The sequence below is a fragment of the Anopheles darlingi genome, chromosome 3 (genome assembly GCF_943734745.1).
Source record: "Anopheles darlingi chromosome 3, idAnoDarlMG_H_01, whole genome shotgun sequence".
In the NCBI taxonomy this organism is placed as follows: domain Eukaryota; kingdom Metazoa; phylum Arthropoda; class Insecta; order Diptera; family Culicidae; genus Anopheles; species Anopheles darlingi.
In genome coordinates this window covers 18021938-18044364 of record NC_064875.1, presented here as the reverse complement: position 1 = coordinate 18044364, position 22427 = coordinate 18021938, and the positions used below count along the sequence as shown (strand labels likewise).

The 22427-nt window shown below is 48.7% G+C and overlaps 3 protein-coding genes across 6 annotated transcripts in view; 1 reads left to right on the top strand and 2 right to left on the bottom strand.

The window, feature by feature from the left end:
• The window catches only part of LOC125953426 (testin), a 266491-nt gene that overhangs the window by 58489 nt on the left and 185575 nt on the right, over positions 1-22427 (bottom strand). The window contains exon 4 of one of the 2 annotated variants that reach the window (XR_007468960.1): positions 16055-16064. The exons of the other annotated variant lie outside the window; for it this stretch is intronic. The gene's annotated coding sequence lies outside the window, so the exon portion shown is untranslated. Of the gene's footprint in view, positions 1-16054; positions 16065-22427 lie in introns of those variants that run through there. 2 annotated transcript variants of the gene reach the window in all.
• The window catches only part of LOC125953378 (unconventional myosin-XVIIIa), a 284199-nt gene that overhangs the window by 80568 nt on the left and 181204 nt on the right, over positions 1-22427 (top strand). The window lies entirely within an intron of this gene.
• Positions 1-22427, bottom strand: part of LOC125953410 (ecdysone receptor) — a 218702-nt gene that overhangs the window by 79645 nt on the left and 116630 nt on the right. The gene's annotated exons all lie outside the window — the stretch shown is intronic.

The window sequence follows — 22427 nt, the reverse complement described above, 5'->3', positions numbered from 1 at the left end:
ATCTCCCACACTGGCCTGGCCATGGCCACGGGAATGGTAAGCAATCAAGAGCGCCCCGCGCAGCATCATCATCACCCCCATTCCCCCCCCCCCTGGGGATGCCTTCCCTTCTCCTATCAAACATTAAAAACCAAAAGTTCTCAACCCACCGATGTGCGTCACCGGAGACGCTGGTGAACGCTCGCATACATATTCTCGGGGAGCCAGAGTTTGGTGGGGTGGCACACCTTCACACACACACACACACACAAACAAGCTCCCCCTTCCCCAGAGGGCGCCGCTTCCACGCAGAGAACGTTCTACGCGATCTTCGCGGCATTCGAGTCTCACGCGAGCTGCGAGGGGGGTTTGGTTCTTGTTTTTCCCTTCCTCTTCTTCTTCTTCTTCTTCTTCTTCTTCTTCTTCTTTTTGGGGGCTCATGTTGTTGGAATTTTTCAATCAACCAGCTGGCATTTGCGCGCTCCGGATACGCGCTCTTCTCGCGGTTTCCTCTTTTTGTTCTTCTCTCCAGCTATCTTGTGAGTGATGAACGTGTCTGCTGCTGCGTTTTCGGGTTCTTTATAGTGTATCTCGTGTTCTTTTTGTATTATCCGCTGTATTAGTTGGTTGTATTTCATGGTTGTACAGTAAAATTGGCAACTTTTCTGCTCTCGCAATGATTTTTCGTATCAAAATTAGTTAAAATTACACATTAGGTGTCACGATTTAACATTTCTGCGATGTCATTAAACTTTTCCTTATTTTACCCTTGATTTTTCATGTTCAATAATTGGGTTGCTGTGTTTGCACGATGCATTAAGATGTTCGCGATCAACTCTTTCTTTCTATCTTATTCATTGCAACGTATTGCTAAGTATTTTTGTTTCTTTAAATAACCTTTGAATAGACTACTTTTGCAAGAAACTCTTCTACAAAAGCAAAAGTAATGCCATCAATAAAATATAACAAGGAAAAATTAAGTAGCATGATTGTGGTTTTAAATTTCTGTGATATCTTAAAGCATTTAAAGTTTTCACTTTTCACCATGAATGACTGTTTCTGTACGATGTTTTAACATGTTTGCGTTATCTTCTTTCTTACCAACTCTCATTTTAAGTTCATTTCATGTATCATATCCTGTTTCAGTTAGTTAATTGTTCGCAGATCTATTCTGAAAAGTTACAGTTTTCTTTTGTATAACAAAAAAACTTTCAAAACAGTTTCAAAATCACCCAAACGTACTGCCACCTCCAGCACAAAAGGGGGTAACGAGGGCAGAGGAGCACAGAAAGTAAAAACCCTGCCCGCGCGCCAACACATGTTCGCAGATCGCGCATAGTATTGTGTTTTCTTATTGCGTCTTAGACAACAACAAAAACAGGGAATGAAGAAAAAAAAGCAGCTACCTCCCCCCAAGCCTCTGCTGTGGGCCCCCTCCCGTGTGTTTTCTTCTCTACGCACGCTCATTCAGCGCCATCCGGTGGCCCTATCCGGTGGTGCTATCGGTTGCGGTTGGTTTTCATTCTACCTTTGGCTCTCGCCCGTCGGGCTGTTACCCCTTTTTTAGTTTCGCTTCCCGATGCCACCCAGTTGCCTCGTCTCCCGTTTTGGGGCACCTTCCCCAGACAGCACACTCATGACTTCTTCCATGTGGTGGCGCGGCCGGCTTCGACGTGGAGCCGCCGTTTTTGCTTTACGATCTTCTCTGCCTTCAATTCCCTTTCAAGCTGCTGCTGCTGCTGCTGCTGTTGGTGCTGCTTTCCGTCTTCTGTGGTGTTATTCATTCGTTTTGTTTTACTTTTGATTTTTATTGCCTCTAACGATCTTCTTAGCTTCTTTTCCCCCTGTTTTGCTACTCCTGTGACTTCATGGCGCAGCTTCTTCCACCTTTTCGCACACGGCGGGTTTAGGCGTCTCCACTGACAATCGTGCGTCTTCTCTAACCCTTTACACCACACACACACACGGCAGCTTCGGGGTTTAGTGCCGGTCCCACTTCGCTTTTATGGTTTTGTTTTCTGACTGGCGGTCGGTTTCCTTTCCGCGTTTAGGGATTTTAATTATTTTGTAAAACGCACGTTTTTTTTTCGAACTCGAACATATCGCAAATAGTTTTAGGTGACTGTTTTGCTAATATCGACTCGCATATCGAGACACCATATTGATAAAAAACATTCCGTTGGAATCGTCTTGCGGAGTTCAGATACCACGCGTGGTGTGAAGCGAATATCGAATTGCGCAACGTTGACAAAACGATGTCGCCGCGTGAGAAGCGCACAAAAAACCTGTCACAAAAAGTCGTCGCGCCTGGCAGCAGTTGACTTCCATGTGGCACTACACCACTGGCCTGGGAATGTGTGTTATTAGAACAAATTCAATTCAACCGACCGTTACACGCTGGTCCACCAGACGCTGCAACCGACCGATGCTGACCGAGGACCGGCAGAAGAACTGCAGGCACGAAAGGCAACTAGAGAGACTGTCCCCCCGATGCTCCACAATGCGCGCGAATGCAACTAACTAAAGTGAACCTTCCCCCCTCCCCTGGCAGCCGGCGAATGATGACGAAGGTAACGACAACAGGAAGAAATGCATCACTGACATGCATCTGTGCAAAATGTGTGCCGCCGTCGGTCGTGCTGCTGCTGCGGTGCTGTGGCTAATGCTGAACCGATGCAAAAGTGCATTTCGGATGGCACATCCTGCTGCTGGTGGTGGTGATGGTGGTGGCGCGTTCCGCCAAACGGCCGGGGTATTAGAAGCGGGGCGCGTTCGCTTTGGACACGCCACAATAGAGGCATCCGTGCGATGACGGCGCCTTGGAAAATGGCGGCTGGCGACGACGACGACGACAGCGCAGAAGTCTAGAAGCTCAAACTCTGTTTGTAGCTCCTCGTATCTTGTCGTTGCATCTTGCTGCCGATGGGACGGGTGCAGTGTTTGTGGCAGCAGCTGGGCTTGCAACTATATTATAAACAAATATTAACCCGCGCGTCCCAGCCGGTATGTTGGTAGACTGTCTGCTGTTTGTTTAGAGTGTTTTGGAAACTGTTATTTGCAACAACGAGAAATATTGAACGCGTGCTACTCCTTTAACTGTACAAGACATCATATGCTGTCCGTTCAATAACATTTTGAGTTTGTCTTCCATTCTTGCCCGGTATCGATACGATTGATATGAATATTAAAAATTTAAAACATTAAAATAAATTTCAATTCTGATTTCGAGATAAAAATAAAGCAATACAACATTCCAAATCAATCAATAACTTCCGTATTTTATCGCGTATAAGACGATTTTTTCGTTATACTTGTAAATGAATTTATAAAGGAGTGCATTATATCTCTTAAATAAGTTGTAGCCTAGTTTGAGCTCTTGAAAATCGTATCATAAAAAAATAAATATAATAATGAGATCTGAAAGCAAGAGCTTTAGAATCGCTCTTTACATGGCCAACGAACTGCCTTGAATGAATCTGGATTAAAACATGTGGCTAAAGTGTATTTGCGGACATAGAAGCTTTGCATAGAAAAAATAATAGTAGCGTAACCTGGCAACTCATGAGGAATCGCTGATCTACTTTAAGTCATTGACATTCCATGCTCTATGTCTATAGCAAATATTGTTCTAGAGAAGAAGTTTAAAGACAATATAAGGAAACTTCACAACACGGCATAAGTTCAATATATTATTTTCATATAAAATGCTTTCTCTCCAATTTCGATACAATATGCGAATACACCTTAAACAAGCGAGCAACTTCAACAGGATAATAAAATCCTTTGTGTTGTGATCCTCCCCCTTTCAGTCTGACCACAATCGATTGTACAAATACCGAGACTCAAATTGCACACAGAAAAAACCTGCCACACTGCCACCGGATCGATCTAATGCCGATCGAGGCCGATCATGCAGCCCTCGACGATATAGTTAGACCTGCATTGTTCGCCCTCACGCTGCTGGGCGAACGTGTGGAAAATGAAAATGGCCAACAGCAAACAACAGCAGGAGAAAAAACAAAACAAAAGTTGTGAAACCTCAACTTTACCGCCACAAGAATGCATGCTTGCCGTCAGCCTCCGGGATCTGGGATCGCCGTGCATCAGGATGATGATGATGATCTCGCTGCATCACCATGCAACACACACATGCAAGCACACACAAACGGTTGGCGGACATTTGGAAGCCTTATGGCGATATTATTAACATAACGTGCAGCCGGGAGTCTCGGGGATGGATGCGCATATGTTGCCGTGCTTCCTCCTTCACGCCATTCCCATCGATGAGGTGCACGAGAGGTGCAGAAACTGCATAACATCGGTGCTCTGCTTCGTTCGCGCGTTCGCGAATCCGCCGCAGGATCGCGCCTAAGCTAAGCTCAGACCTCAACCGATGCCAATGATGCTCATCCATATTCTAACGCACTCAAAACGGTCTCTAAAACGCGCAGCGTTGTGCGCTGGCGGCGAATAAAAACCAGATGAAAACGGGGAGGGACTCTCGCATCTGGGGTCGCATCACAACTGCAACAAACTCGCGGCGGGGTCGTGGCGGGGTGGGGCCGGCGATGGGGGGAACAACAACAAGTTTGTCGAACAAGAATGCATTAAATGCCCTAAGCAAGGGCAAAACGCGAACACACAGATACACACAGGCAGACACGTATGAAGCTGAAGCAGTCATCTTCGTTTGCCAAGCAACCGCCATCGGTTGCATGATGTTGTTTAGAATGAGAAAAATTTACATTTTTATCTTTTGCCTTAGAAATGCTGGTGGGCTGGCCTGGCTGGCCTGGCTGGCTGGCTGGCTGGCCGGTTTAGCCGTACGCCTTTTTGCCATCCTCATTCGTTCTCTCTCTCCTGCTGCTCTCTGCCCCTTCGACCATCCCTGAGGCTAAACTGCATCCAATTTAGTTAAGGAACAAACCACAAAAAGGGGGGGAAGACAGAAAGAGGATGCGAGGAGCGAGGAGCTTCGGCAGTTTGTGCGAAACTATGGCGACTGGTGCACAACCACCATTGGGTGTAAAAAAAAATGCGTCAGTATCAGTCCCTCGATGAACCTCGAGGAAACGAAGAGATGACGGAGACGCGAAAAGGGGTAAGGAAGCACAACAGACGATAAACCGAGGATCCGTGGCGTGGCGTGGTGTAGCGTCGTGATGTGATGTGATGTTCCGCGCCCCAAAGCATCAAACGCTTTGCTCTCCTTTCTTGCTTCTGGTTCTAGTTTCGAATGCGATGCGATGCAAAAAAAAAAGGAACGCCATCGCTGCCGGTGCCAAATCGTGCATATTCGCCTCCTTCGTTGCGTTCGGAGCAGATTCTTCCTTTTTTTTTTGGCGGCACAGAATGCAACTCAACGCTGAATACCGATCGAAGACGCCTAGCGATTAAAACGCTTCAATGGTGAACGGTCTCTCTCTCTCTTTCTGGTTGTTCTAAATTGTAAATCGAATTCGAAATTCTCGAAATGGACGGAATCGATAAGTATACGAAGTAAGTAGACGATAAACTGAATTTCGATTCCATTCTGCATGCTGCTACCGTTCTCAAGAAGTGCTTAATTTTCACATTTTCCGTATTGCATTGCGCGAGCAATACTCTCTTCCCTCTAGACGCTCTTATGCCATTGTGTGTGTGTGTGTATTTTCCCCTTCCTCACTTTCGCTGTAGCTGCCTGCCTGTGTCCGGTCAGACTGTGAGAAGCATAATTAAATTAAATTAGTACACGTTACGCAACACGTTCGCTTAGAAGCGCGTTAATTTTAACAATTACACTTTTTCACGACCATCTCCCGGTTGCTGCAGCAACAGCAGCAGTAGCAGTTGAAGATGATTAGAAGCCAGCCAGAGAACCGGCCCGCTTTCCCCTTGCTTCTTCTGTGAAAAAAGCGTTCCCCTCCCCTGGTGGTGGTGGTGGTTACGTCGTTTACGTCATTCATGGGTAGGTCCACCACCATCACCATTGCTGGCTGGACTGCCTGCAGGGCTGCTGCTGCTGTTGGCTTCGTTAATCACCTCCGGCGCTGTGTTCGCTTGGCAGCAACAATCGAGAGTAAAACAACTTTTTTTTCTTCTCAAAAACCCAGCCCAGTAACCCTTCTCCCGGGGCAAGGGGAAATAGGCAAGGCAGAAGAGAGACAGAGGGTGGTGGGTGCGGAGAAAATGAAGTTGAAGACTCTCGTCGTGTGTAAGACGATGTAATGTACCGGAGGCATGTAAGAGAGCCAAGGGTGGTCGGTGGCCACATATGCGAACACCGCACCACTAAACGGCATAAGGGACACGACACGTTCGGTTATACGGTAGCGCGACGGGATACACAACAGGAGGGTTACACGGTTCTCCACCTCCCCGATTTGCATTTGGTCCGCGTGTGGTTCCGGAAACGGGAAAATTGCATTCTAATCCTTTCCAGTGCCGGAAAGAGGGGTTGTTGTTGTTGCAGTGCGAATGGGACTGTTTAGAAGGGGTGTTCTACTGCACGACACAAAATAGGGTGCTAGAAGTGGCTAGCGTGGTGGAAATAAATAGCGGATGATAAGGAATTACATGCAGAACTTGACTTGGACATCGTAGCGGTGACGGAAAAGGGGTGACGACGGCGCTGGTGTGTCCAGAATAAAGCTGCGCGAACTGTAGAAACTTGGATATGTCTTTATTATTTTAATTTGCTAAGGATATCCTCCAAAGTTGTCTCGTTAATGTGTTGTGTAGTAAATAATTAAATATGGTTTTAAGAAAGAGAAAGATAAGGGAAATCAAACAACACATTCATACCAATCGTGTAACACATACCAATAGAAAAGGCAAATAGTTATTAAATAAAACAGTGCAAAGCTAAATGAGTTAGGATTGACATAAGAACTTGAAAAGATGAAGTGGAAAGTAAAACAAACTTTAAAAAACCAGATAAACTTGCCAACAAGTTTGTTTATTCATAAGAATAACAAGTTTTACACGTGCATATAAAAAGAAATCAGAAATAATGTTTGTTTCAGATAATGCAAATAAAGACAAATAAAAGAACCAAGGAAACAAGATAATCATTATGTTAAGAAAATCAATAATGTTGGGAGTAAATGAAAATCCATAATGTTTAGACACTTTTAACGAATCGAAACCAAAAGTGAAAAGATAAAAATATACATTTCAGTCAAGAATAGAATAAAACTAACACAAATCCGGCAAAAAAAGGCACCCTATATAGAGCAAACAACACTCAGATAATATCAATGTCAACGAGTGGGCTCCTTAAATCCACAAGGATGAAAACATTTCTTTTCCGTTCACGACTCAGGAGGCTGTTTGTCGAAATCCTTCCATTAAGATTAATCTCAACGCACTGCAGGCACATCGTTAATGGATGGATGCAAGCCCCTCAGCAGATGATGCCAATCCGGGTCCGGTGCGCCGAACGCTGCTGATGATTTGCATTTCCAACAAACAGCCAACAAAAGGTTCCATCCCCCCTCTGTCTGAAATCCCACCGCTCGAGCGCCGAAAAACCAAAGCCCCATTATCGCCCGCCTAACGTCCGGCCTGCAATCCTTGCGCCTTGGCCATTGCATTGCTGCCACAACATGACAGAGCCTTGTCCTACAGCAACATCGGAGGAGAGTGTAATTTCTGGTTGCTGCTGCTGTTGCTTTCAACCGGCCAGACGGGGGCCAAAGTTTAGCAGAGATCGAACATGCGATGTCCACAAGTGTTTCGCTGATCGATTCGCGCCGATCATGTTGACCGCCGCTGGTCGAAACGACGCACCAATCCGCAATCTGACTGATGAGTGACTGCTGCTTGCGAAGAAGAGACCAAGAACGCCACGAGGGGACCAATTACACATTCCCTCGACCATTGGCAAGCTGCAGGGCCTTCCTGAGCAGCAGCAGCAGGCAGCAGGCTTCCCGTTCCGGATCCCTGTCGTCTCTGTCAGGCTGAAAGCGAACGTGCTTGCGCTGCTGGTGCTGGTCGCCCGGGAAACGCAAACTTGGTTTCTTGGTTTGCTCCGTTGCGGTCGTTTGCAAGGAAAACACAAAAACGTAGAAGCTGCCCGTACACACTACTGCTGCGCTGGAGTACGTACGCGTTCGTATGCGTGTGCACTGTGGCCAACCAAGACTCCAAACCAAAAGGCCGGCAGCTTTTTGGGGGGACGCGCGAAAAAGGAGCGAAAAACTCGCCAAAGAAGAGGAGACAATTTGTGCGGAAGACTACAATTTGACGAATTGGAAAAGGCACTCCACGGTCAGCGGCAGAGGCCACAGTATTGCGAACGACGGACATAGCGAGAGAGAGGAAGATGGTGCGCCGCAGTGTGGCGAGAGAAGATCGGAAATCGGAATTAGACGGAAAATGGCCGGTGGGGCTCCTTCTCCGTTCTACGTTGGCCAACTGATGGTGCTCGACGTCGACGACGACGACGGCTGCTGCTGCTGTTGCTGCAGGAAGCGCACTTGTTGGCGGCGGAACACACTCTGCCCTCTTTCCTCTTCCCTTTTCCACGGAACCAATTACCTGTACGCTCTGGGGCCACCTGAGTGGCTCCTTGCGTCCTCCATCCATCCATCTCCCTTCTCCGTTCGATCGGTCGAGGCAGATCGAATGCAGCGATCGAAAGAAGTTTTCGTCAATTTCTTGAACACGGCGGCCACAAACCCCAAACCAGCCACGGGCCCGGCCGGCTGTCGGTCGATTCTTGGTCGTGACAGAGCAAGATCCAACTTCTCTTTCGCCTTTTCCTCTTCCTCAGTTAGATACACACATTTTTCACTTTTCGCGCCTTCCATTGGGGCGGCTGTTGCGATGATCGCTTAAGACGACTCCTCGATACGCCGCGCGATGGCGGCGGCGGCGCACGCAATCCGGAGGCGCATCTCGAGCTCGCGGGGAGAAGAGTGCTCGCTGCCTAAAAATAGACCTCGATCGCGACTCCCAGAAGCCCAGGGGGAAAAGGATAGGCCAACAGATCGCAATGAGTAAAGAAGAGGGAAGAGGGACTAATGAAACGAATGCCCCATGATGTGGTGGTGCCCCTCTTTCAACACAGCTCTGAACACCCCAAAACCCCAAACGGGGGAAAGGGAAAATTAAACCAAGGAATTAGACCAAGTACAGGAGTCGTTCCCGTTGCTACCCGTCGATCGCTGTTCGATTTCTATTTACAACTCGATGGTTTTCTACCATTCGTTGGGTTGTGAAGGGCCTTTGCGCTTCCTCTGTGGAAAGAATAAGGGAACGGAGTAAATTTAGCGAAATTCCTGCGCCTAAATACGTCGCGCGCCGTGGTTCTCGCCAAAAGCTGGCTGGCTTGTTAAAGAAGGAAATTGCAGGCATTGGTGTCACACACACGCGCGCGCGTACTGTCCCGAGGGCCTTTGATTCGTTTGTTCGTTTTGGGTTAGGAAAATTGATAAAAATAAACCAATCGGCGGGAACCCTTGGGATGACGACGAATTGCGAGCGAGCGAACGGAAGGAATTTAGCGGGTGTTTAATTCGGCATTTTGTCCCCGAAGACTGACTTGAAGATCGCCCGTTTAGAGACCATAGTTTGCGGAAAGTAAAAACCGATATTACCAATTATAACTGAAAGGCACTCTTTCTTACTTCCTCCCTTTCTTAGTTTTAGGACGTAAGAGAGATCATCAGTTGCATTAGCATCGTCTTATGCGATAAACACTCCGGAAACACTCGCCTTCGTTTGCGTGTCATCTGCAACTTGCACTTTGACGCTGCTGCTGGCGACCGGCAAACCTAACCAGTGGGACCCCATTGCACGCAATGGCGCGCCTTGTAATTGCCCTTACAAATTGGCTGCTTCACACACCGAGATGGCTGCGTCCGTCTAGACCACCGCCGGCACACTGACACTTGAAGTTGGAGTGTCCAGCAACGGAACGTGAGCTAGTTAAGCGAAACCCAATTACCTTTTGCGTCGATTGGTTTTCGTGATGGTCACGGCAATGTCATCTTCCCCGGGGGTTTGGGGAACAAACGCAGAAGCTCGCTGCACGCCACATCTTCACTAATTAACAGCGCGGTGCCAATGCCAATGCCAATCGACAGATCGATCAGAATGGCGTTGCATTGCCCCGGGTTTGGTGCAGTTTCCACGCGACGCTTCTGGACGCACATGACTTGCAAAGGGGTGATGATCTCGTGCCATCACTTGAATTAACATATTCGACCCCCCGGGGAATGGTGACTTCAATTGCGGAGAAGAAGGTAAGGCTGTAGGTGATCGCTTCGTCATGCCAGCGCAAAGCGCTGTCCCGTTATGTGTTCCGCCCTGAGAGTGTTATAACGAACGATAACACACCTTCGTTTGCGGGGAATACAATTGCTGCTGACCTACTTCATTACCCGGTCCCAGACAGACAGAAGAGAAGAAAAAAAAAACATGCCAATGAGACTGTTAAAAGCATTTTGAAGTTTTATCCTTGCCTTAAGAACATCGAAAAATGTACTTGTGTTCATTAATAATCTCCGCATCGTGGCTCGTTAGAGGCACAGATTCTCGTAAACCGGGTAAACGGAAAAGGTAAACTCGGTTGATTGATCGGGTTGAGGTGTCCTCGCAGTGTCGCTCGTTACTCTCGCTTGCTTTGGTCGTGCAGCACGGCTACAGTTCCGAGTCAAGTGGTGCGTTGGAGGTTTTACTGTTACTGTTTCTAACTCAGAACCGCAGCAACATCCAATACAGTGTGTCAGCCACGGCAAGTGACTGATCTCTGCACAAAAAACTGCGAAAGCGGAAAAAAAAAGGAACAAAAAGTCCGCGCAAAACGCGATCTCGAGCATCGCGGAAGTGGGCGGAAGCCTATGGCACGATCACCGTGATGATGATGATGATGATGGTTGATTGGTTTTTATGGAGATCGGGTCTATGGGGTTTGTTTTTGCCGACAGAATGCCGACAAACGGTACCATTTCCGACACTGCCAATACTTTGTTTCGGCACGGGACGACCACACACACACACACACGCAAACCGATCCGAAAATCTGACTTAATTCCTTTTACACGAACCCCAATTATGATGTCATTCTCGGTGGGTTCTTGCATGTCGATATCCAGGTTCCAGCAGAGGGTTTTTCGAGTGCGTTTTTTAACTGAATTTATATTCATTTACCCCTTCTCTAGATCTTGATGTTTGTTGTCGCAATGTGGTTCTCATTAGGGGTTATTTTTAAGATTAAAAATTATGTTAATCTTCGCTTCTAAAACATTCTCAACAAACTTAAACTCAAGAGAAGAGCAAGGGACTGCACTGGAGAAAAAGGAATGAAAAGAGGGGATGAAAACTTTCCCTTTTGGCAGGACAAGCGAACCCTTCTATAACCTTCCGGCCATCCCCTTGGGTTTCTGGCCTCCACCTCAAAAGCGCAGTCTATTGTGTGTATTCTCTGTCGTGAAAGGCGTGCCAGAGAAGACCGACCGGGTTCAGAGAACGTCCCAGAACACAATTCATCATCCCCTGAATGCCCCTTTCCGAAGAAAGCGCCACTAGAACATGAATGAAATTATGTCAAGCACTTCTACAAGTTGTGGTGCCTCGAGTCCCATGCTGCAATAAAATAAACGCCAACCCCAAAACAGCACAACACCATTAACCGGGGATGAATGTGGTTCTTATGTTGACCGTCAAAACCGAACCAAATTTCGCTCGACCGTTTCTCTCTGCGATGAAAGAAATGAGAACGGAAGTCCTTTCACCGTTTGACAATCGATTCCCTCCTTGCGTACGCCCTTTTCTCCGGAACTCGGATTCCCCGGGAAGTCTAGAAAGTCTTCTCAAGGGCCCAAGAAGCCCAAGAAGCTCTGAATTCAGCATCGAAACACGTAGGGTTAATGACACTCGCTTGAGAAGAGATGCGACGCGTCACTTGATCTCGCCACATCATAATATGACATCATTTTGGCTCACAGCAAAATGATCCTCGAGAATCTATCGAATGGCCATCGTCGTCTTCTATTGATCATTAAAAAAAAAAATCCAAAAAAACATAAAAGAAACAATTCCGATTTTGGTGCCCCTTGGGCAGAATTATTCAAATCCAAGGTCCAATTCAAGGCGATTCTGTTCTGGCTGTGCCGACTCCACGGTTCCAAGATCTGCGAACTGCGAACCGAATCAATCACCGGAACCTTCCGAAAACAACAAAAAAAAAAACCGGACCAAGCGCGCTCGCGAGAGCTCTGATTTATTCCTCCCAAAAACCAATTCGACCAATTAGTCAAACGGTTGGAGATATATTTATTGCCCACACAGTGCGCACTACCCCTAGGGGGAGAGGGTGCGGGGAGGTACGCCGACTTCCCCGACGTGAGTCCAGTGGTGCTGCTTCTGCCCCTCTTCGTTAGGATCGGGGCATTGGGGGGGATTCGATTTTATTTCCAATTTTACTTCTGATTGTTCTGACTCGCTGACCACCACCAAGCCAACCTAGGCAGGTTGTTCGGGGGGTTCTACACCTAAGAAGCGAAAAGCTAGGAAATTGAGAGCTTGAACCAACCAACTATAGTTCCCCATGCGCGGTGCTTTCCCTCTCTCACGTTAAGCGCCATCGACTGCCGTGGATGGCATAAAAATTTATGACAGTCATCCATCCTCCCGAACAGCACTAGAAGAGCACACCATAGAGAGCTGTAGAGCGCCCGCTTGGCCCATCGCAGATTGCAATCCTCTTCCGTCGTTCCTTTCTGCGATTCGCACTCCTCTAGCTGAGCTCGACCTCACCACGACTCATTACACGCGCGCGTCCAAAAACGTGGCAATCAACGCACCACAAACGTTACCTCCTTCGTCTTCAACCGTCGTCGTCGTGGTTGTCGTTGCCGATGGCCGCACTTGAAATAGCAAACTCATCCTCTTGCGATCCGGCATAGAATCCGGCAAAGAAACAAAAAAACACACGCGGAAGATCGTGCGCCCCACCGGTGAATAGAGGCAGCAGCGACGAATCTATCGCCTAGGCTAAGGAGAGGAACCAACATTTCGGACCATATGGTGCGGCCACCACCACCACCACCGTGCGTGCGTGCTGCTGCTGCTGCGTCTCCGGAGCTGGAGCTCCACCACGATGATGATTATCGAAGATTTAAATTATGCGCTCCCACCGCGAAAATGGCGAAGAAACCGAAGCCTTAGTCCCCCCATTTCGGTTACTCGCGTACGAATTCGTCGTCGCCGTCGCCGTCTTTCTCTCTCTTTTCGTCGACTTCCTTCATCCGTGGCGGCCGCGGCAGTGGCACCGTGAGCGAATCAAGCCAAGGTCACCCCGGTGACGGAGCAGAGCGAAAGACTTATCGCGGCCAAAGGCAACGAACCTCGACGAAAGAATGGTGCGTGGTTTGGTTGGTTGGTTGGTTTCTCGATCACCTCCTCTCGATCGGGGTGCTATTTTTGCCCTCCCTTTCTCTCTCTGTCTCTCTGGCGAGGAATCTAGTTTCGTTTGGCAAATGTTTGCCACGAGCTCAGGCACAGCTTCGTTCGCCACTGTCACCATCCCAATCGGTAGAGGAGAGCATAATGTGAGTGCTCGTAGCACGCGTGAGCGCGCTGTCGCTTATGCTGGTAAAGGTCACCCAGTCACCGGTCTCCGGGGTGCTACTCTACTACGCGCGCGCCACCGCGAGATCTAAAACCAGCAAAACCACAAGCCGAGATACGCGCTATGGTCGGTCGGTGATCGGATTGGAACGTTCATTCGCACTGTGGCCCAGATCGATCCGGCGCATTGGCCGGCCAGAGGCCAGAACGATCACCATTACGATCCAGTTTAGTGTGTGCTACAGCTACTGGGCGGCGAGAAAGGCGGCGAATTCAACGACCGGTTAACATTATGCATCGTATTTTGGGACCCCCATCCCCCTGAAGAAACAGAAGAACGCACAAACAGCAACACAGAAAAAGATCGCAACGCGCGACGTGAGGCACGCGAAACGAGAAGGAAATAATAATGAGCAAAGAATGTGCGAATCAACTACCGTGGTGATCGTGGTGATCGCGGTGGTCGTGCGAAACCACGCGCTGTCGCTTCGGTCGATTTAGCTGGTGATAGATTTGTTTCGACCAGATTTTTGGTTGCAAAATTAATTCGACAAAAAGGGGGGGCATTATACCCAATCGGAAGTCATAACTCGCCTCGCAGTCGTCGTCGTCGTCGTTGCGATTGGTCTCAGGTGAGCGAAGACAGTGTCCTGTCAGCGAACTCATCATTTGTATGAGCCTCTAATAACCGAAATACCATTCATTTGCATAAATACATACTTAGGGAAGGGAGAATCGTTAGTTGCCGGTTAGTTGGTTTACGATTCCATCACAAAACATTCATCGGACTAATGCCAACGGAGCGAGGTGAATTCAAGCGAGCACCACATGGCGTCGTAGCAGCAGCAGCAGCAGTAGCGCCCATTTGTTTTCGGAACCACAGATAAGCCACAGCCACACGGTGCCCTCATCGAAATGCAAATGCATTCTTATCCACGAGCAAGTCGTCGGTGCTCGGAAGCCATTCAAACTCAGGTATTTGACGAGGCTCTGACTGACTACTGGCTCGGGGTCTCGGCAGTATACCAGTCTGCCACCACCCACTGTCAATGCGAACCACGCAACCACGGCCGGCGTTCGGTCGTTTGCGCTGGCGGTGGTCGCCTAGCTTAATTGGGCCAGGGTCGCGTCACCGGTGGAGCCACCACGCACACGCACACACAACAGCCAACGAATGCACGCATGCTTCAGTGGAAACACCGCGGTGGCCGCAGCAGCAGTAGCAGCAGCAGTAGGGGCCCACCACCGGTTGGGAGTCGAATTCGCTCCAAAAACTACTAAAAAAGAAGAAAGAGAAAAAAACAGCACGAAGCCAATCAAAACCTGCCCGGCATGATGATGTTTTGCGAACGCGTTCGTCAACCTTCACCGAATTGGTTTGCCTTCGCCGGAACCGAAAACGACGGCGGCGGAACACGGCGGCGATCGTGGTGAGTTTGTCAGCAGCAGCAGCGTTTTTTTTCTCTACAAGTTCACGAATCACTGATCGAGGTCTCGCATTTGGTGGTTCGTTTGGCTGCGTGGAAGTGGATGATGAATCCACGAATGATTCTTTATGTTCGCTTTTCTCACCGAGACTCTTCGCATGGACACTACTAGCCGTTGCAGGTGAGCTGAGAGCTGGATACTGATGAGGTACGCACGATATGCGATGGTACCTTGTGGTATAGCTGCGCAGTGACAGGCCATGTGGATGATATTTTCGGCGTATTTTTGTTTTTTTTCTTTCGTGCGCACATGCATGCATGTGGCGCCAGCAGCTATCACCAGGAACGTGCACCGTAGGTGGGTGCTTCCTTGAATATTTTATTGCACCGGCATCGCACAATCGCAAACCGTGTGTCCGCGTGTGTGGTGTCTCCTTTGCGACACACTAAACCATTAGTCGATCGCATGCGGGGAGGAGGATTTATGGAATGCTGAAAGCATTTTTAACAAACGAATGAACGCATATAGGCCTCCCGGACCCAACCGAAAATGCAGTCATAACCTTGTGACATGCACAACGCCGATGACCGTGTAAGGAGGAATGTGTTAGGCAGGCAGTGAGGGGGTCGCGTGCAGTAAGCCATAAGTAATCGTAAGCCTACGATCTTCCCTCCTCCTGAGTAGGATGACGACGACGACGACGACGACGATGATGATGTAGTTGTGCGTGCATAGCAACGATTGGAATAAGAAATGATGGCCGGCATCTCCTCAGCAACGGCACATAACCATGGTAACCTACTTTGGCAGCAGCAGCAGCAGCAGCATCTTTACCTTCACCGGCGCAGCACGCACTTCGGTAGCGAAAAAGGTTGCAAATCACCGCCCCTGCGTTCTAGTCCTCTTCCCCCGCACTTCGTCGGCTGTCAAAAGCGAATTCGAGATGAAAAATCCTTTTTCTCTTCTGTTTGTGGGCGGAGACATAACAATACAGTCCTCGAACGCGTCATTCCGCTGCACATCACAGAGTTTGCAGATCGATGAGTTGCACTGTTGATTGAGTGATAAACGAGTCCTTCTGCGCATAAAAGCCCCTTCCCCTCCTCCTTCTTTCCTGTTCGCAGACAGTGAAATGACAATGTTTCCAATCATCATCGTCGCCAGTGGGTCACAAAAGCTTCCTTCCCCTCTCTCGAAATGTCAGAAGGTCTGCACCAGGTTCGCACCGAGAGGTTGACCACATCGTTGCTGGCTAAAGGGTGCCCTCCTCCTGATGCTGATTGTTGAGCGGTTTTGTAGCAGCGCACGGGAGCACGAAACCGCAGAATCATTTCGCTGCCTTCGCAGTCGAGGTTGCGCAAACCATTCCCTTTCGGATGGGTCAGTCAGTCAGTCAGTCGGTTGAGGGATTTAAAAAAAAAGGAAACAAAAACCGACTCACCGCAAACTCGTCGACCTTAATAAGAGATCGAGAGGGACTCAGAGGGATTGACAACTCGGAACGGAACATTGTCGGTTCGCCTGTGGCTATTCATACGCACGGTAAACGTTCAATCGTTCGGCACGGAGAGAGCAACAAGAAGGGGATGGGATGGTCTGGTGGTCCTGGGGCGACGTGGTCGTCCGGTTTATGGCGAATGCGAAAGCGAAACTATGCGGCGCGATACCATTTTTAGCCAACGGGCAAGACCGGTGCCAGTCTGTGTGGCACGATCACGATCGGTATTGTTTAGTCTGGGTGTGTCGCGATGGATGCCGTCCGGATGATTGTTTATGTCTGAATGCGCCAGCCGGGGTTACTACTAGCACTTTCACTTCAAACCAACAAGGGGATGGTTCTCATTTGCTGCGGGATCATGCTTTTTCATCTGGTATTGAGTTGTTTTAAGTAGTGTTCTTTGAATGTACTACAGCCTAACTATACTATCTATAGATTTTAAACGAAAAGATAGACCGCGGTACAGAACGCGTTCAAAGACGTTCAACTAGAACGATCGTGTCACTGGCGGTACACTCATTCCGTCCTGATTCTACTGCGCTACCGATGAGTAAATGCAAACAGAGCCGTCATCGTTCTACCACTCAACGGTCTCTCTCTCTCGTTCCACCCTCTACGTCGAGGTTTGCTGTTTGTCTAACTGTCAGCTTCGGAATCGTCCCAAGAAAAGCCATAAAAATTGCTTCGCTAAACACATCATACATGCCGTAACGAGAGAGCCGCTCATACCACACCACGATCGATCGCAATCACGATTTACAAATTAATCATAGTGCTCATTGATGCCATTGCGCGCAGGATTTCAAGCAGGCGTGTGCTTCACAAGAAAGCCGCCGCTCTGGGCGGCCACGTCAGCCAATCGCACAAAATTGGATCGATACGACCGTGTGTCTGCGAGTGCGCAAGCCTCAGTAGTGACTCATAGGACAGTGGCCCCTACCACCAGAGCTTGCCTGCCAGGTGTGTGTATCAGTGCGTGTGCTCTGTGTATTTGTTGGTGTGCGGTAAGGTATCGGGGACTGACAGTTCACCGGAGTTCAGAGTTGCCGCATCATTCGCTCCGGATCTTCTCTTCGCGACATCCGATAGCTCCGGCGCTTGTTCAAGCCTGTCAAGGTGAGCTGGCAACAACGGTCACGACGTTGACGCCGACGGCTTGCTCTCGTCTCACTAGCTTCCTAGATTGGCCGATCATCTCCTCTTGATGATCACCACACCACGATCAAGGCTGAGATGAGATTTCGATCATCGCCGAGAGTTATTGTATCGTCACGATTACAGCCGTTGTGTGAGTGTTTGCGCGCCTGCACAAACTGCGAGCCGGGTGGATGTACTAGCTTCGAGCGTCGCCAATTAATTGTGACGATCGTCTTTTCGCACACCGTCCCCGCCATAATTGGCGCACGGTTACGACGGGGGTTTTTTTTGCAGGCAGCAGGATCTTGTAGCACTCTGTAGCATCCTTGAAACCTTGAGACAGGGATTCCAGGGTTTTCCTCGGCAAACCACGCGAACTTGAATTATAGCACCTAGCTGCCTCTATAAAATGCTATAAAAGGTGCTAGATTCCAGAGAGATGAGTTTAGGCTAGGCTCGGTCGATAGCAGCAGGCGGAAGGTGTATCTATGGCAATCAAAATGTAAAATCCCCGATCGGGAACTAGATCCCGATCGAATAGAAATCAATCGCCTAAGCCTCTGCGCCTCTGCTGATCGCTGATTTATGACATCGTTTCGGTCTCACATAATTCCTGAGCTGATTTGCTAGGCGTTCGCGATACAATCGAGCGCGATACAGCCTCGCCTGATCGCAAAATGAGACGCATCTGATCTGTCCATCCTCTATTCCTTTTGTGGTATTGTGGTCACCGAAACCTCCGGAACGTCATCGTGACTTACCTACAAAGAGAGAGAGAGAGAGCGAGAAACAGAAAGAAACGATTAAGAAAACGTAATACACTGGGAGTAATTAAGTACGCGGCGAACGACCGCAGCAACAACCGAGATGCGATCGGATGCGAGATAAATCTTTGGACGTGGCAGGCGCAGCCGACTTGAAATGACCGAGAACCCGGCCCTATCCGGGCCGGTTCCTGTTTCTCGGCCACAATACAGTCTGTCTGCCAGTCTGTCAGTGCGAGTAGAATGCGGAGCAATTTTCTGTTTCGCACACGACTGCCCTCTATGCGATGTGACAGATGCTGTGCGTGTCTGTGCGCGAGCGCGCGATGGAGAAACGAAACATAAGCGTAGGCCACTGCTGGCCCTCGGTGTGCCCTTCACAATTAATTGAAGTCAAGGGCAGACCGTGCACATATATTGTACCAACCGTAACTGGATAGTTTCGAGTGCTTGAGAGTCCAAGAGCCGATGTAACCAATATGTAATCAACCGCTTGACTCAAAGTTAATGATTTTCGATTCGAATGTGCTTCTGAAAGTTACAAACTATCGAACCAGCAGCGATCGGTAGCAACAGTAAACACTTACCCACCACTTGTGAAGGGGCTCGCGGCTTGAGTGTGTGTGTTGTGCGACAAACATGGCGCTCGGTGGAACGGCCACACGATAAGCCATAAACCGCCGTACAAGGTGCTCGGTGCAGATTAACCGTTTATTGCATTGCATTCATATCTCGAAGGTTTCACAGGCTACTGAAGAAGCGCACTACGAACTGTCCACCAATAAGCACCGATCGATTAGCACTCGGCGGGAGGATGTGCTATCGGTTTCGAACACTTCCTTCTTCCTGACTCGTAAACCGAACGGAAGTGCACCGTGTATCGAGAGGCAATATCGTATAACGGTTAGAATTGCGAACAAACAACTTAGTATTCTCTCACACACTCACTGCTTAAGTGCGCGAGTCATCATTTTGAATGAAAATGAGTGTCTTTGATGCAATATCAACCTTTCCGAATCGGACTACCACGTAACCGTGAACGCTGCAATGAATTGACCACGCTATATCTTGCCATCAGTATCATGATCATCATCAACAACCTGCATCAGCAAACGCAATCTTGATGCTGGCGGATTAGCAACATCACAAACAGGATGGGCGGAGGGCGCACAAAAGGGCAATCACAGAATCGAAACAAACGCTGGTCGTCGATCAGAGTAAATGAAATCCTTTCGTGAACATCAGGGAGGGGGTGCCTGGTGCTTCAAATGAGGCCACTACCATTTTTTGTTACCATCATCTCTCTCTTTGGCTGATAAGAGTCGCATTCGATTGTAAAGATAGATTAAGCGTTGACCATTGGCGAGTGAAATGCGAGGCCCCAGATACTCGCAGTGATAATGACCATCTTGATGATCCAATCATTGCAATCTGACCACCCCAACAGCAGGGGGTGGTGTCGGTAATCCCGGAGCAGCTGTTGACACGTGACGTGTGAGTCGCCGTTGCGGAAGTATAGAACCATAATTTAAGGAACGGAAATGTCCTGACCACCACCAAGCTGTCAACCCACTACTTCTCATCATATTGGAGCGCACTGAATGGTGAGACTGATAAGCGTCACGAGGCGTCGTGACGTGGCCACCAGCTCTCCAGCTACAAACGGTTCTCGCGTAGCAGTCGATGCTGTCGATGTACTTTTCAATGTCATTCCGACCGGTCGGTTGGCCAGCCAGGCTGATAACCTCGTTTCCGTTACGTGCCAAATCCCCTTTTGCTGACGGAGAAGCCGCCGGGTCTCCGTGGCTCCAAAGCCGTGGCCCAAAGGCACGAACAGACGGTGCACTCCAAGGAAGGATGCAAATGAGAACGAGAAGCATCGTGGGCGCTAGGGTGTGTGTGTGTTCTGTGGCCAGGACCATTAGGACACAGGACCTGTGGCTCGTGGCATTGATTAAGTTTTCTCGTTTGCGGTGGCTCTATTTTTCCCTTGATGGTTTCTATGTTGGCGTTACTCGTGGTTGCACCGGGCATACAATGTTGCAGTGCTCGCCCTTTGCTGCAGGTCGAGAAGCCTTGGCCTTCAATAAGTCAGCATAAAGAGCAACAGGAAAACGGAAAACGGCCACGAGAAGCAACATAATTAGTTGAGCAAACAAAACGGAAGCCGACAAATCAACGATTGTCGATTGATAAGAAAAATGTTTTTTCATCGTGTGCACTGCTCTCTCTCTCTCTCTCTCTCTCTCTCTCTCTCTCTCTTTCTCTCTCTGTCGCGTGCGTGTATCATCGCATAACTTGTGTCTGTTTGCTTGTTCTCAAAGAATCGGAACAACGGGCCCTGGTAGCATACAGTGCGCGCCAGCGTGCGGCTTACATGCGGTTAACATCGATCGAAAGTCAATTCCCCGAGAGTCTGAACAGGCAATTGCCGCTTGGCACGCGAATTTTTCGGGTTTATGTGTGTGTGTGTTCGGCATGCTGGCCAGTGGTGCGCAGCATGAAAAAAAACAAAAGCAACTAATTGTTTGGTGAAAAATTACATCCGGAAGTTCCGGGAGGACCACAAGAGGGCGACCATGGGAGGGCACCACCGCGCAATTGGCGACAAATGATGTCGGAAGGCAAGCATGAAACATCATAAGTATAGGGTGCGCGCGTTGAGTTGGCGATAAGAACTCTGTCGGTCGGTCGGTCGGTCAGTCAGTTAGTTAGTTAGCTCTCTTTTCTCGATCGAGCGTTGCATGCGTCGCTGGCTGTGACGAGAGGCAGATGCAGCCCTACCCCTTCCGCCCAATGTTATGTTGCATGATACCGTGTCGTCATTTGAAGCTTATTTGACACGTTCCTTGCCGTCGTGGTGCATGGTGCTTCATTAAAAAATGGTTGTTTGTACGTCGCCACAATGCCGCACATCGTTCACCACTGCGCGCTCCGTCTTCATGCTATTCGCATTTATTATGCTTGTTTGTGGCATGTTTTTTTTTTTCGGGGGTTTTTGCTTTGCTGAAAAATGTACAGCTGTTTTTCGACGAAAAAAGAAAAGGGGAAGGTTTTGAGGTACTACTACTACTACTACTTAGCCTTAGCCCATGCACCTCCTCCTCGCGCTATCTTATGAGAGAAATCGTTTCAGCAACACTCGACATGCCCATCCAAACCATCATTTCATCGTTGTGTGAATCTGTAGAGCAGAGCCGAGCCGAGTTTTGGCAATGTTTCCCGTCCCCCCGCTCCTGCAATCTTCCATTCCCCGTGGTGATGTGTTTTCATTTGTGAGATAAGTTTTTCGTGCAAGCATTTTCCTCTCTTTCTCCTCATCCTCATCCTCCTCCTTCGTGTTGCAAGTCAAACCCAATAGGGAGAAAAAAAACGAAAGGAAAAAGTGAAAATTGCGCTCCACGACACAGCGGCGTTGGTGAAATGGAGCGAAACCGCGAAAAAGCGTAACATCGCGAAAACAGTAAAAACGATGGCACGACACAACCTCCGGGAGTGGAAGGAACGAGAAAACGCGCCGGCATCAGGCGTGTGTTGCAAGTAAAAGTAAAGTAAAGACCGAACACGGACAACCCCTTTCGCCGCGAAATACAAGCGCAGACAGCAAAGCAAATTACACGTGGCGAAGGAAAAGGGACAGCAAAGGGGAAGGGGCGAATCAAGATCAAGGGAAGTGGCATAAGTGGCGGAGTGCACTGGAGCGCATAGATTGGGTGGGAGAGGCGGGAGAGGTGGAAGGAAAAAATGGTCGCCAAATTCAAGTTCAAGTTCAGCAGCGTACTCGTAGGAGAACAGGGCGTGCCAAATTAACCCATTATGCAGCTTGGCGCAGCTGTTTGTTGGCCAAAAAACACACACACACTGTGTGTTGCAAAAGCGGTGGCCAAGTGATTGTTTGCTTGTGTATGGTATCGGTGTAATGTCACGTGTAATGGAGCATAAGCTGGATGTTGATTCTAGATATGGGCTGGTTTTATAAAAGGATCGTTTTACAAATACAATTGTAAAACATTTCTAGGAATGTCATTGTTCATTAGTTATTTGTTAAATGTAGATCCTCGACA